Here is a 13,942-nt window from a genome sequence, read left to right on the forward strand (position 1 = left end):
GCCACGCTAGGTGGCTCCACACTGGCAAAATGGACCTGGCTCGCTATCGGTTGATTTTCAACAGTAAAGAGCCGAGCTTCCAATTGATGAATTGACAGATGTAGTGGAGGAGGGTTCTATACCCTGGGCCCTCCAATGTTGATTAGCCAGACACTAGAGGAACTGTTAACATTGGTTATCACATCAAAGGCCAGCCCAATTACATTAAAACTCTATTTCGCACCGGCCCACCGGGAAAAGTCCCGGTACTCCCGATGACCAGTCCGCCCTTGCATACAATAAATACATTATTACTGACCTGGACAATGATGCATTAAGGTTCAGTTACTGTTGTCCCATTTTTAATCACATATATAAAAAGGATCCCTGCTTCTGTTTTCATTTACATCTCAAACACCATTCATACAACCCATGTTTGCCACCATTGCCTGGGCTCTATGAACATGTGCTGCATATTATTTACAGTTCAGATCATAAAGCTGAAAAAGAGAGGGTATCCTCACAGTTTTGCATGACATCACAGTGGAAACATGTCATCAGAGGACATGACATCACTGTAGTTTCTAAAAGCCTGAAAGGCAAAGCGCCTGAAAAACAACACGTACTTAAAGGGGAACTCCGGGGCATTTGAAGCGTGTTTCCATTGCTAGAGGTTGTCAAATACTTCTAGTAGGACACAGAGAGGTCCAGATCTGCGCTCCCTGTGTGGAGATCGCTCTGTCCGCACAGCCTGTCATGCGAGGCTAATACGTGGTGGCTAAGGGGCAAGCGCTAACCTTTCCACGTAAAACAACAACTTGCACACTGCAGAAACGTCACACCACTTTATAACCCATCCGACAATAAAGTCACAAGCCTTACCATCAAAACCATATGCATGGTTCTCACATTACTGGTATGGGGACGTTACAAAACAGCTTTATAAACAGCATAGAACTCACTGGCTGGTTGTAGGCTCGCGCATGTGAAAGCCCAAAAGAGTCGATGGACGATAATCCCATATACAAAACAATTATATTCTCTAGAAAAACTACGTTCAAGTATTTAAAACATTACAACAATATTACTGGGCATGTATTGTTGTAATGTTTTAAATACTTGAACGCAGTTTTTCTAGAGAATATAATTGTTTTGTATATGGGATTATTCTCCATCGACTCTTTTGGGCTTTCACATGCGCGAGCCTACAACCAGCCGGTGAGTTCTATGCTGTTTATAAAGTTGTTTTGTAACGTCCCCATGCCAGTAATGTGAGAACCATGCATATGGTTTTGATGGTAAGGCTTGTGACTTTATTGTCGGATGGTTTATAAAGTGGTGTGACGTTTCTGCAGTGTGCAAGTTGTTGTTTTACGTGGAAGGGTTAGCGCTTGCCCCTTAGCCACCACGTATTAGCCTCGCATGACAGGGTGTGCGGACAGAGCGATCTCCACACAGGGAGCGCAGATACGCACCTCTCTGTGTCCTACTGGCAGTATTTGACAACCTCTAGCAATGGAAACACGCTTCAAATGCCCCGGAGTTCCCCTTTAAAAAGTCATTTAGACAAACGCTAAAAAACAACAAGCAAAACGAGTCAAAGCAGAACATCCTCTCCTGCACTTCTGTGGGGTGACATAGTAGATGAAGAGATTCTGGAAAATGAGTCGGAGGGTTTCTACATATTTCCCTTTGAAAGTGGCAAAGAGGAAAGTTGTGAGGAACCCGCCAACAGGCCAGAAGCTGTAACAGCGAGCTCAGGAAACCATCAATCCCAGGTCTCTGCTGCTTCCAACACACCCAACACAGAAAATCTGCTGTTGTTAGAGGAGCAGTCAGAGGTCTCTGCTGCTGCTGGGACTCCTCACTTAGAGGATGTCCAGCTCCTGCAGAATCATCCCCAGGCCTCTGCAGCTCAACACGCCAAGAGGAAGTTTACAGATTCAGGAAGCTGTCCCACTCCCTCTGTGGGCAGCACTCAGAGGGAGTTTTGTTGTCAGCTCAGAGAGCTGGACTGGACAGAAAGAGTCTAAATACAGATCAGGTTTCTACACATACTTCTGCAGCTGTCACTGAGCACTGATGTTGAAGATGATCGTCCTGTTGTGACCAGTTGTGGGTCAGACTAAATACAGAGCACCTTGAACTAATACATATCATCCTTTTCTTCAGTAAAGCATAAAGTATGTGTGAGGGTTTCTATATATTTCCCTTTGAAAGTGGCAAAGAGGAAAGTTGTGAGGAACCCGCCAACAGGCCAGAAGCTGTAACAGCAAGCTCAGGAAACCATCAATCCCAGGTCTCTGCTGCTTCCAATTAGCCTGGGCGAAAGCCGACTGTTGACTCTGTCAAACAGTCTGGGAAAACCCAAGAGGAATCCGTTTCCATGGAGGGCGGGACCTTACCCAGCAACTTAAATTCATTGGAGTAACGGAGTTCCCTTGACCAATCATAATGTTTAGAAATGACGTTGGTTATGCGCCGAGGTTCATGCTTACTCTCGCGAGGCTCTAGCTCGCGAATCACGCTTCCCACATCCGCTTTCATTATACCGGTACCATTTGATAAATCAAACTTTTCCCAAAGCCAGTTGGAAGGAGAGCTTCGACATCCTTGCCACTAACAATATTGAAGAGGCATTCCTCTTGCTCTCGTTTTAATTGTGTAATGATCTCCAGAGTTGAGACAACTTCATGGATAGCTTCTAGCGTTCTTCTGTCGCCATGTTTATTTCCACTGCAGTTGAACTACAATTATATGGACTACAATGGACTCCGTGCGTGAGTTCTGTGTCACCACTCGCAACTGTTTGATGATTGGCAAAACACTGAGCGAACCGAGGTAGGGGGATTTGGCCAGACTATGTGCAGAGCCAAAATCTTTGGGCAGAAGTACGTAGGATGGCGTCGCCAGGCTAGCTTCCAATACACCCAACAAAGAAAACACATCTACACGTAGAGGCACGTCTACTTCTACACCAGTTCCTACGCTTATGCGGGTGACTCATGTAAATACAATATTTGATATAAACTCGTGTCAGCAACAGCCAGCATAACAGTGTGTCCTTAGCCAACGTACAAAGAAGCATAAACTAACGCTTCCCCAGCATCCTTTTGCAGCTTTATGGTGGAACCTCTGGGAGCTCCTTCTTGTTCAGGGTTTGACTCCAGTTCAGACTGATAGTGTTGTTCCATTCTACCAGAGTAACGTTCTTTTGACCAACTTTCTTCCTCCCCCGCAGCTTGCTCGGCAGTTACCATGGTAACGAGAATCTAGCTTTCTCAAGAATTTTGACCAAAGCCTATCTCACACATTTCAGTAAGACCTCGGGAAATTGTACCAAAAAGGGCAAAACATGTCTCCTTTAAAGGACCAATAAGAGCTAAATCTCAGACTCTACAGGCCTCAGTTAACTTGTTAAATGTGTGAGTGGGTCGGTGTGAAAACTCAACATCTAGGCTGTTATTTCCAGCTCCTACATGTAACTGAAATTCCGAGAGAAACTCAGAATAAGTGCACAGCAATAGACAGTACAACGTTTGGCAGTGACTAAGTGCCTTTAGCACAGACAGGAGGGTGGAGCTGAGAGGTGATATTCAGTGGGTCTATATGATGAGATTAATTCCATTATAGCTATGGTTGGGTTATGCTCCTTATTTGAGCAAGGGTAATTATCCTTGGCTATATGGCGGTGAATGAATCGAATCATAGGCACAAAGCACGTCATTACCCGGTACGATAGGTGGCGCTGTACCCGTTTCAACTATTGCTAATAGAGCCACCTCCGGTTGACCTCTTCACCACAACCAACAACAACAACAAACTCAGGCATTCGAGAAAGATGGCGAACGAAGGGCAAGATGACGCTACGTCCCTCTACATTTTGTTTGTGATGAGCTGCTTATTGCACAAACGCGACGCACAACCGAGTTATCTCGGGGTCTTAATCCGATCGCGAGTGACCCGATCCGATCCGATTTTTTGTCAGATTAAGGTGTACACATGAACTTAATAAATCAGTCTTATTTTAATTTAGCCCTTAATCCGATTCTTTCAGTGCCATGTAACCTCACTTAATGAGGCTGATACCAGACCAACCAGATGAGCCTCCAGCGTCCACCTGTCCTGATAGTCCCTCACAAGCAGCTGTCTGTTGTTTAGCTCGTTAAGCTTTGATTGGTCTGGGCTGCTCTGTGGCATTATTTATAAACCTTCACCCTTGCTGTTTCCTCTCATAGCTTGTTTTCACCATGACAGCTGCTGGGTTCTTCCTGAGGTATAAGCACAAGCTGCCTTTTACAGTTTTTGTTTGATTGGAAACATTGGTTAACATTGCATTCTTACTCTTTGTTGTACATAATTTCAGGGTTTCCCTCTTTGCCTTGTTGACAGCTGCTACATGGGGTTTTCCCACTAAAGGTGTGCTATCATCTGTTGTGGTAAAACATTACATGCTTGCTTGAATCAGCTTCTGCTAAACTTGTTCTCATGCACCCAGGTTCAAAATCAGCAGGCCAGAGCAGCAGCGGCACAAGAGCTGCAGGTCATTTTGGCTCTTACCAGGGAGCAGCCGCTGGCCGCCCGGTGACCGTGCCCAACACTGCTTCCAGTAACACTTATATGGCGACACCTGTGCTGGTCTCTGGTCAAAGTCAACCTGTTCTTCAGGCTGACCCAAGACTCAGCGGCTATGGCTCATTTGTGCCAACGCAATTGGTTGTCCAAGCTCCCGGTTTTGTCCAAGCTCCTGGCCTTTTCCAAAGTGCTCTTCAGGCAGACACAAGATTCAGCAGCTCTGGCTCCGTTGTGCCCGTGCAAATGGCTGTGCAAGCTTCTGGTGTCCCACAGGCTGTTCAGACGGGTCCAGCATTGAGCAGCTTGAGCTCTGGCCTGCCTGCAACAGGATACTCTACTGTCACTTATGTGCCTGTTGACATGGGATCTGACGCTGGCGCTCTGCAACCTGGAGCTGCCCAACCTGGACCACAAGGTAAATCTTCTGCTTGGAGTGTAGATGGCCCAAAATATGTTTGGAGTGGAGCTTTTAAGTTTACATCCTAGGAAACTGGGATGTCAACACTCTGTGCTATCAGAGCTTCTGCTGTGAAAAGGACTAATGATGAAATGTCTCCACACAGAAACCCAGTGGGCTATCGCTCCCTCAGTCTTTGAGGATGCGTCAGCCCAAGCCCTACGCCTCACTGACGTTCTCCCTGCAGCCCCTCTGTCACCACCTGGCCCTGTCCTCCAGTCAGGGGAGACCTCCAGTGTCACGAAGGAAGCTGAACTCGGGAATTACCAGCAGCAGACGGAGGAATTCGGCTACCCGGATGATCGCCAAGGGTCTGGACCGGGATCCGCAACCGTACTGGTGCCACGCTTTGGTGTGGGTGGATCTCCTAACTTTGACTACAGGCTTTTGTACGGCTTGTACCCCTCTGGAACCTACAGCACCTTCAGCCAGCAGCATGAGAAGGGCAAAGACTACTTTCAGGATGTCCACTACTTGAAGGAGCATATTACTGACAGCCATGGTTCTGGGCAGCAGAAAAAGTTCATCCCAAGTGCCCGCTAGAGCTGAACATGATGTGCAGAGGGTATGTTGAGTGGTACCTGCAAATGTCTTTATCTCAATGCTCTAACTAATCTGGTTCTGTTTCAGATTGAAAAGCTGAAACCAACGTTATAAGAAGATTCTTTTTAGTCTTTGAATAAAGTCTTGTCAAATGATCTAGCTTCAGAATGATTAAGGGAAACGATGTCCTATGTACACCATCTGGGTTCAAGGCAAATGGCAGGCATCACCTGTCATATTTGACTGGGACGTTCTGCTTTTGGTTTCAAACATGGCTTCTTAAAGCTCTGCATCTTGAGGAATTGCTATGAAGGTGTTAAATAGTTGAACCCTTTGCTCAATTGACTGTAGCAATCAGCTACAGCATTCTTTGCAGCCATTTCTCTACACCTGTACATGGCAGCCAGACACAACCCCTTCTATGCAGTGCATGCTTCAAATTGGTACAACTTTGTGCCACCACGTAACTCCGGGCAAAGATTGCTGAGTGCACGGTAGCCAACCTGAAGGCTTGCCAAACAAACATTTTGCTTGAAATACCTGGCTGGTTACTCCTTAAATATTATTCTGCAATTAAACCACAGCCAGTGCTGTCTTTAGCAGTGTCATGTGATGACCTTGTCTGGGTTTTTCCCCCATTCCCTGCAGATGGAATGCTAAAGTAATCGCAAGCCAGTGGCTAATGACAGTCAATGGCAGTTTAAACATATTTGAGTTTAATATTATGCCATGTTCATTTGGGTGCACATTTTCAAGATGTAACCTCATGTTAATGGTGGTCAAATGATGAGCTAACCGTAGCTTTTTTTTTTTTTACATAAGTCAACTTTCAGCAGTGACTCCTGTGACCTGTCCCTGACCCCGTCATGCAGTGTGCCGACTCAAGGCAGACAGCAGCTGCACAGATGTTTTTCCACATTTGACTATTAATTTTCACCTTTGTCTGTAAAACCTATTCAAATTTAGAATATTCTTTGACAACCCTACCTTGTACCACTCTACTATTGTGCTTTAATAGGCAACTTGTTGCCTTTCCACTCTGTAATGGCAGGTTCTGCAGTTGTGCCAGAACATGCCTATTGATCCTCTGAATTTACAACTTCTAGATGGGAAGTCAGATTTCCTAGTTGGTATCCTGGGTAAGCTTTATCCAGTCCTTGTACAGTTGGAAGTGTACATGGTTTACTGAGTAAATGTGAAATCTTTCATTTGCTATTCTGCTCTAACTCACTGAGCAAAGTATTGGTAGAACTAATGGTGCTCTCCCAGTACCCAGCTCCTCATCCAGCTTTCAAATTTCTATCCAGCAGTTTTTGCTCATAAGTGGTCCAGGAAAGATGTTGGAGCAAGTCTAAGCGAGAGGATGTGTTGCTGATGCCATTTAAGAAAAATAAAGTTGATTTGAAGACTGGTTTGTCTATGAAAATATAGAAACTATCTTTTGAATTTTAATCCTCCATAGATTCCTCAATTGGCCTGTTTGCCTTGTTTTAATGTGCTCTTTTCATGTCTTGTACACGGTTTGTTTTTATTGCTGAGTTAATATTTTACTGTTTTCTGCAAATGCTTTTATTAGTGTGGTCATTTTACAATCCTTGTATTTTGTTTCATTCCATGTTTGTCCTTTTTAATTGCTATATCAAACCTTGTTTTACATTTTGCTTGAAAAATGCTCTATAAAGTCACAAGCCCTGCCAATCCCTGAGATGCTCAGAGAATGTCTTAAAGGGGACATATTATGTTAACACATTGACTCCCAAGTCACATAAAACTATGTTTTTACTGCCCATAATAAAGCAATACAAATGTTTATTAACAATGTAAGAATAAAAAAAAAAGTTTAAAAATACACTCTCAGAAAATAAAGTACAGAATTGTACCTTTAGGGGCACGATGGCTTGTCACTGAAGCAGTACCCTCTGAAGGATAGTTTTGTACCCTTATACTGAAGTAGCTTAACACAGACTGTCTATTATACCCCAGCATGTAGAAAAAAGGGTACATATGTGTACCTTTTACCACTTCTTAACCCGAACTAGTTGAGTTTACTAGAAAATCGCGTGGAAACCCGTTGCCTTATCCCGTTTAAGTTTTTACAAAACATGAAACTAAACCTTTTAAGTTGTATTGGCATAGATAACTTAGACATATTCAAGTTTACATTAGTAGTCTTTACTCAAAACCATTAGTTCACATAACTTATCTCTTTTCTGAAGTCTAGCCAATCATTTTAAGTCAAATGCACATAAATATGTATAAAAGCAACACTTAACATCATTTGTTAATATAAGTAATGTATTGTCTTCCAATTTAACTAATGAATGATACTGTTTTGATTTAGAGATTGTATAAAATATTGTAGCAAAGGTAGAGGTGGAGACAGGAAAAGTCTCAGTCCAGATTTGGTGCTGATTTAGTTAAAATGCAACACGAACAAAAACCTTGTACTACACCGTCACTGCGTACAGAACATAAACATAAACCCATACAAACTCTACCACAGCACTAAATACAGCACATAACGGGGAACAGAGAGCACCCATAATGCAATGCGGCAACACACCCACAGCACGCCACAATATATTGTTTAAAAAGAAAATTGTATGGGAAGGAAGAAATTAAAAAATACATTTAAATTGTTCAAGTTCTTTTATTTCAGAAAACACTGAAATTAACAATGAACACAAATAATTCACTGCAGCAATAATGAATTAAGACTGGTGCAGTCTTAAGCTAACCTTTAGCAAACGTTTAGCAACCAAACCGATCATAATAATTGCTTTACACGCTCTTCCGTCTACTTAGTGTAGTTAAAACTACTTTAAAACATCCACAGTTTATTTTTAAATACACAATTCAGTTTTCTCCAAAAATCGAGCAGGTCACGCTCTCACACAGGACAGGTCTTGACTCTCAGTCGAACTTCAAATAGGCTCCGCCCCTCCCTCACAGAACGTAACTTTATATGTAATCTCTGCCTAACATGATCATTGCAGTGTATATTTTCAAATTTCTAATCCAAAGAACTAATTTGATTTAGTAATTACATAGATTTTTACAAAACATAATAGAATAAGTAATGAACACTAAAACGTTTAATTGAAAACAAAATCCGGGTTTACAGTGTACATATATGTACCTTTTGGACCCTCAAAACAAAAGGGTAAACAGTACACGCAGCCAGAGGCTACTCATGAGAGGGGCGGGGCGTGGCCAGCAACAGCTTATTTGCATAAAAGTGACAGAGCCCTTTAAACGGCTCAATTTGGGAGAGACTGAAAATGGCAAGAATAGAACTGGTGAAATCTCTTTATGTGAGAGTGATTTTGTGCAAAGAACTTCATGAACATGTTTTGTATAGCCCATAGACCAATTCTAACTTGTTTAAAGAGGTAAAATATGTCTCCTTTAAGTCTTGTGTAGGATGAAGATCCCAACATGGGAAGATGCAATGATGTCATATTCAGGACCGAGCCTGTATTAAAGGTAGGGTAGGAGATCCTGGATTTTGCGTCCAGCGAAGCTGCATTTTGAAAATACACAGGTCAAAAGTCCCAACCCCTTTCTTCAGACTTTCCCCCCGAAGGCACGCCTCTAGAGCAGTGATTCTCAACCGGTGGGGGCGCGGACACACTCACAGGGGGGCGCGAGTAGACTACAGGATGAGGGAAAAATTTTTTTTTTTAAAAAAAAAATCACGAAAATTCCCTCCTCAAAAATGCAAGAAGTTGGACTATTGTTTGAGTAGTTTCATTTCAAATTTAACAGGGGGTAGTATTTTTAGCCTGCAACATCACGTCACGTGTCGTGGGGGTGGGGCTGTGAAGGGGGGGGCCTCAACTGCAATGAACCATCTTAGGGGGGGCCCTGCTTGCAAAAGGTTGAGAACCCCTGCTCTAGAGTACATGAGCACGAAGGTGCACGAGCGCTGTTCTGACAACAAGCGTCGATCGTTGCTATATTCAGTATGCTAACTATGTTTAATAATGCTAGCTAAGCTGGCTCTAGTTTAGCTTCCGGGCATACGTAATTTGTTCACGAAGGGTACGCGCACAGGGGGAAGGAGGAGCAGATTGCAGTTTGATGGACGCATCAGAACGCAATCATCGTTAACAGTCCGTTCAATATGATTGGATAGTTTGTTCCAAGAGGCCACTAAAACTTTTAATTGGTTGCAATGGGGGTGTGAAGAGTATTTCAAGCAATATGTACAGGGTCATGAGCCCTCCAGCCGGTGTCCCAGGTGAGATGAATAAAGGCCGCACACACAGAAGGCAAGTCGAGACAGTTGGTTAAGAGGGATGTATGGCTCTGATGAGGCACACAGAAGACACCAAGCAGAGGAGGGGCAAAGCTACGTAGCGTAGGCTAACGAGTCACATGCAATTAAAGCTTGGAAAAGGCCAGCGAGTGCAGATTTAACCGAGGCACCTTCGTGGTACAAGGGCAAGCAGGGCCACTGTATTGAGCTTCAAGTTATTTTGGTCTGGGTTTGTGTAATGCAATTCAACCATGAGGAGAAGGAAACGTGTAGTGGTGGAATTTAAAGCAGAAGTATTCAGTTTGCCCTTCAAAAGCAGAGTCAGCCTCAGTGGGTGTGGTGAAGACTCAAATCTTCTATGAAGTGAAAACAAACCTTGAGATCAAGTATTCAATGCACAGACCACGTATTATTGGTCAAGTTTATTTTGCCAGAGCTCAGCCACATGTTGGAAGCTCCATGGAAGTGTCCATGAGTCACCTGCAGAAAACAGAAGGGGTCAGTATTGATACTGGAGTCTTAATACTTCAGACACAAGTCCAGCTTTACCTTAGTACAACTTCTGCCCTTTAGACCCAGTCTTGGCATCAAAGTGGTCAAAGGCATCCTGGGAGTATTTGGCGTACGAACTGGAGTCGCGGGCTCGTTGGTAGCCACTGCTGGACTGGACGACGTGGGATGAAGGGTATACAGCGTGCATCTCAGATGTGTCCTTAGGGACCTGGTCGGATGTCCAGGCAGACTGTGGGAAAGAACGGTCGATCTTCAAGTTCATTAGGGCAGCAAGGAAACGGGCAAAGTCTGCGTCCTGCGCAGTAAAGCCAGCATTAGACCCAGAGGAGCCGCCGCTGCCGTAGCCAGAGCCAGAGGAGACGCCGCTGCCGTAGCCAGACCCAGAGGAGACGCCGCTGCCGTAGCCAGACCCAGAGGAGACGCCGCTGCCGTAGCCAGACCCAGAGGAGACGCCGCTGCCGTAGCCAGACCCAGAGGAGACGCCGCTGCCGTAGCCAGACCCAGAGGAGACGCCGCTGCCGTAGCCAGACGTGCTACTACCAGAGGATCCACTGTTTTGACCTGAGCAAAGAAATTAGTTAAGGCAAAGTATGACAGCATGGTTGGTCATGCTGTCAGTAGCCTCTGTATCACTGCCAATATGTTTAGTAACAAGAAACAAAGCTAAAGGAGTATCTGCAGTTCAAGTGGGTCAATAAACCTGAAGTCTAATATATTGGAAGATTTGGTGCTGCATGATTAATATAGTTGCAGACCCTCTTCTCTCTCATTCCTAAACAACTTCCCATGTTGGCTGCCTTTATATAAACTGCACCTAAATGTTGATATACTTGCTTTTCTGGGGGGGATAACATGTTCCAATGCTGAAGAGCAGGACACAAAGCCAGGAAATCCTGTTTGGATTTCAAAAGAAAAGAAAGAAACTTTAGTATATAGGAGAACAAAAACCTAAACCATTAAACATGAAGACTCACCTGAAGAAAACCTTAAACAACATGTTGAACAAGACAAAACAGCAGCAGCAACACAATTCAGATAAAACTGGTCAAAAACAGCAATCTAGTGACTGCTGTTGAGAGAAGATTTGTGCTGTAACTCATCTGAGGCTGCAGCTGACTTTATATTGGTGCTCTACCTGCTCTAATTACACTCATAAACCTCACCTGGGACCCAGTCAGATCGTGCTGCATTCAATTCAGCTCGGAAAATGAACACTTCTGACATCCCATTTAAAAAGGTTTGTTGCAACATGTGAGGAATGAACATGGGATGTTTTAAAGAAGGTGAATTCCGCTTGGTCAGATACGGTGTTAAACATCTGGACCAAAGTCCTGCAGATCACTGTGGGCCCCTAATCTCTGGCTGGGGAGTGTGAGGGGAGTGACAGAGATTTGGTCTGAAGGACTCCAGGTTATAACCTCGGTTCTAATACGTCACAAACACGTCAAAGTCATGAAATTGGGGTCCAACACATCACATGTCCACTTCACTAGTGGGAGCTGCTACTTGGGTTTCAAGGGGAAAAAAGTGAGCTCAGCGTGACATAAGACTGGAGTCTTAGTAAGTTAGCCTGCTGAGTTCTGGAAATAACTCTAAAATAATGTTGACTCCTTGGCAGGAATAAGGAGCTCTGCAGCTCTCTCATCCAGAGGATCTAGAAGCATGGATGTGTTTGGAACATAGCAGAGGGTGGATTCTTACTAAAGTCACGCTAACTGCCTTATGCGCCCTCTGAGATGTTTAAAGGTGCCATGGCATGAAAATAAATGGAGGTTTTTATATATTTATAAAGGCTTTAGTGGTCCCCTTATACTGTATCTGAGTTTTTTTACCAAAAATTCTGCCTTGGTGCAGAATTACAGCCAGTCCCGAAAATGAGCTTTCCTAAGGATCCTCAGAATGAGCTGTTTAGGGTCTGCAGCTTTAAATGCAAATTAGGGGGAGAAAGGCGGGGCAAAGTGGAGGGTGGGGGTGGAAACATTCGTTGGTGAAATGTTTGGCGCACACATACACAAATCTCTTCGGTTCTGCCGTCACTTTCCCATAAAAAAAACTAAATCTGTCCACTGGCTCTTTAGAGGTTCTGATGCAGGAGCTCTAAACAGATTATTTACATCCATATACAGCGCAATGAGCTGGCCAAAGAGCTGTGGGCGGGGAAAGGCAGTTTTGGCATAGCCATATATGGGCTCTGGGTGGAAATAACCTCGACATCATATGAGGCTCCACGTCATAAGAGGCAGCTTTCCCGATCAGGCCATCTGCATGGTCACATTACCAAAGGCGGAAAATAATTTCCATTGCACAGTTTAGGTCTATCGTCACTTTTATCCACTGGGGGGCCGCAGGCAGGCAAGAGGAACTCATATTAATGTTAAACAACCTTAAAAAGTGAAAATTTCATGCCATGGCTCCTTTAAAGCTCAGATTAATATCTGAGCTGAGATGTAGAAACGTGAGACAACATGATGCAGAGCTGCTCTTTTATTAAGTGATATGGAGGAGATCTTAGATTTATTTCAGATGAACTTGATTAAACAGGACATAACGGAGGTTAAATGTTTAAAGCACCTTGTGCCTTCATTTTGTTCATATCTGGAAGTGTTTCCCAAATTTGTCTTGGATTTCTGTGGCTTTCCATCATTACTCCTGAAAACTTGTTGCCTTGTGAGAACAACCACAGACTCCCACAGACTCCCTGTGACACAGCAAACTTCCAACATGGGAAATGTGACATTTGAGCACTTTATAGTCTGTTGGCGACTGTTTTCTGTTCTTTGTACTGTGGAGGCTTTAGCAGCCATCAGTGAGGTGGAACTGTACTGAAAATACACTGAAGTTAAAGTTACATTTTTAACTCATTTAAAAGGGAAAATGCATCTATTTGAATAATGCTCTTTTTTAATATGGGTCTAAGTTTCTGAGAAAGTCTTTTTTACTGTAAAATGTTGACTGTCACACCTGAACTTCATATTTATTAATGGAAATGAGAATATTTATATCCCCAGATTGTTTTAATTCTGAAAACTAACATTTGTTACAGTAGTTCACATCATCTGTCCTCATAATTACTTTCATAAAATCCAACAAAGACCAGACTTTATCATGTTTATATTTAAATTGCAACCTGCAGGTTTACAATGTGAGTGACTTAAAGTGTGGAAACAAGTCCACAGAAGTTTTTCTTTTAATTATGTGTCAATATATGTCGACTATCTGCAAGCAGTCCCCACAGGCAGTGTCCTTGCTGCAGGGACGACATCTGATTCTCACATATAGATGGAACATTTGATGTTGCATTATGCCCAGTATTAATCAGACATGTTTGTTCATGTTCCAGACAGGATAGTGAATGCTTTTGTGCACAGTCCACTGTGTGGTTGTACAGCTCACAACTTAACTGAATATATTCCAACACCTGGCTCGCCTTCTTGCATCCAAATGTAGAACAAAATAGATGTTTGATCTGTAAAATCTGATGTAATGGACAGAATCAATGAGAGTTGTTGGATTTATTAATTTATTTAACACATTTATTCTAACCCTCCCTGGGTTCTGGGGAGGATTCATCCCTCCATCAGGCCTGATTTTCAGTCTTCTTGTGCCATTTTTCA

This window comes from Odontesthes bonariensis, chromosome 2, assembly GCF_027942865.1.
Source record: "Odontesthes bonariensis isolate fOdoBon6 chromosome 2, fOdoBon6.hap1, whole genome shotgun sequence".
Taxonomy (NCBI): domain Eukaryota; kingdom Metazoa; phylum Chordata; class Actinopteri; order Atheriniformes; family Atherinopsidae; genus Odontesthes; species Odontesthes bonariensis.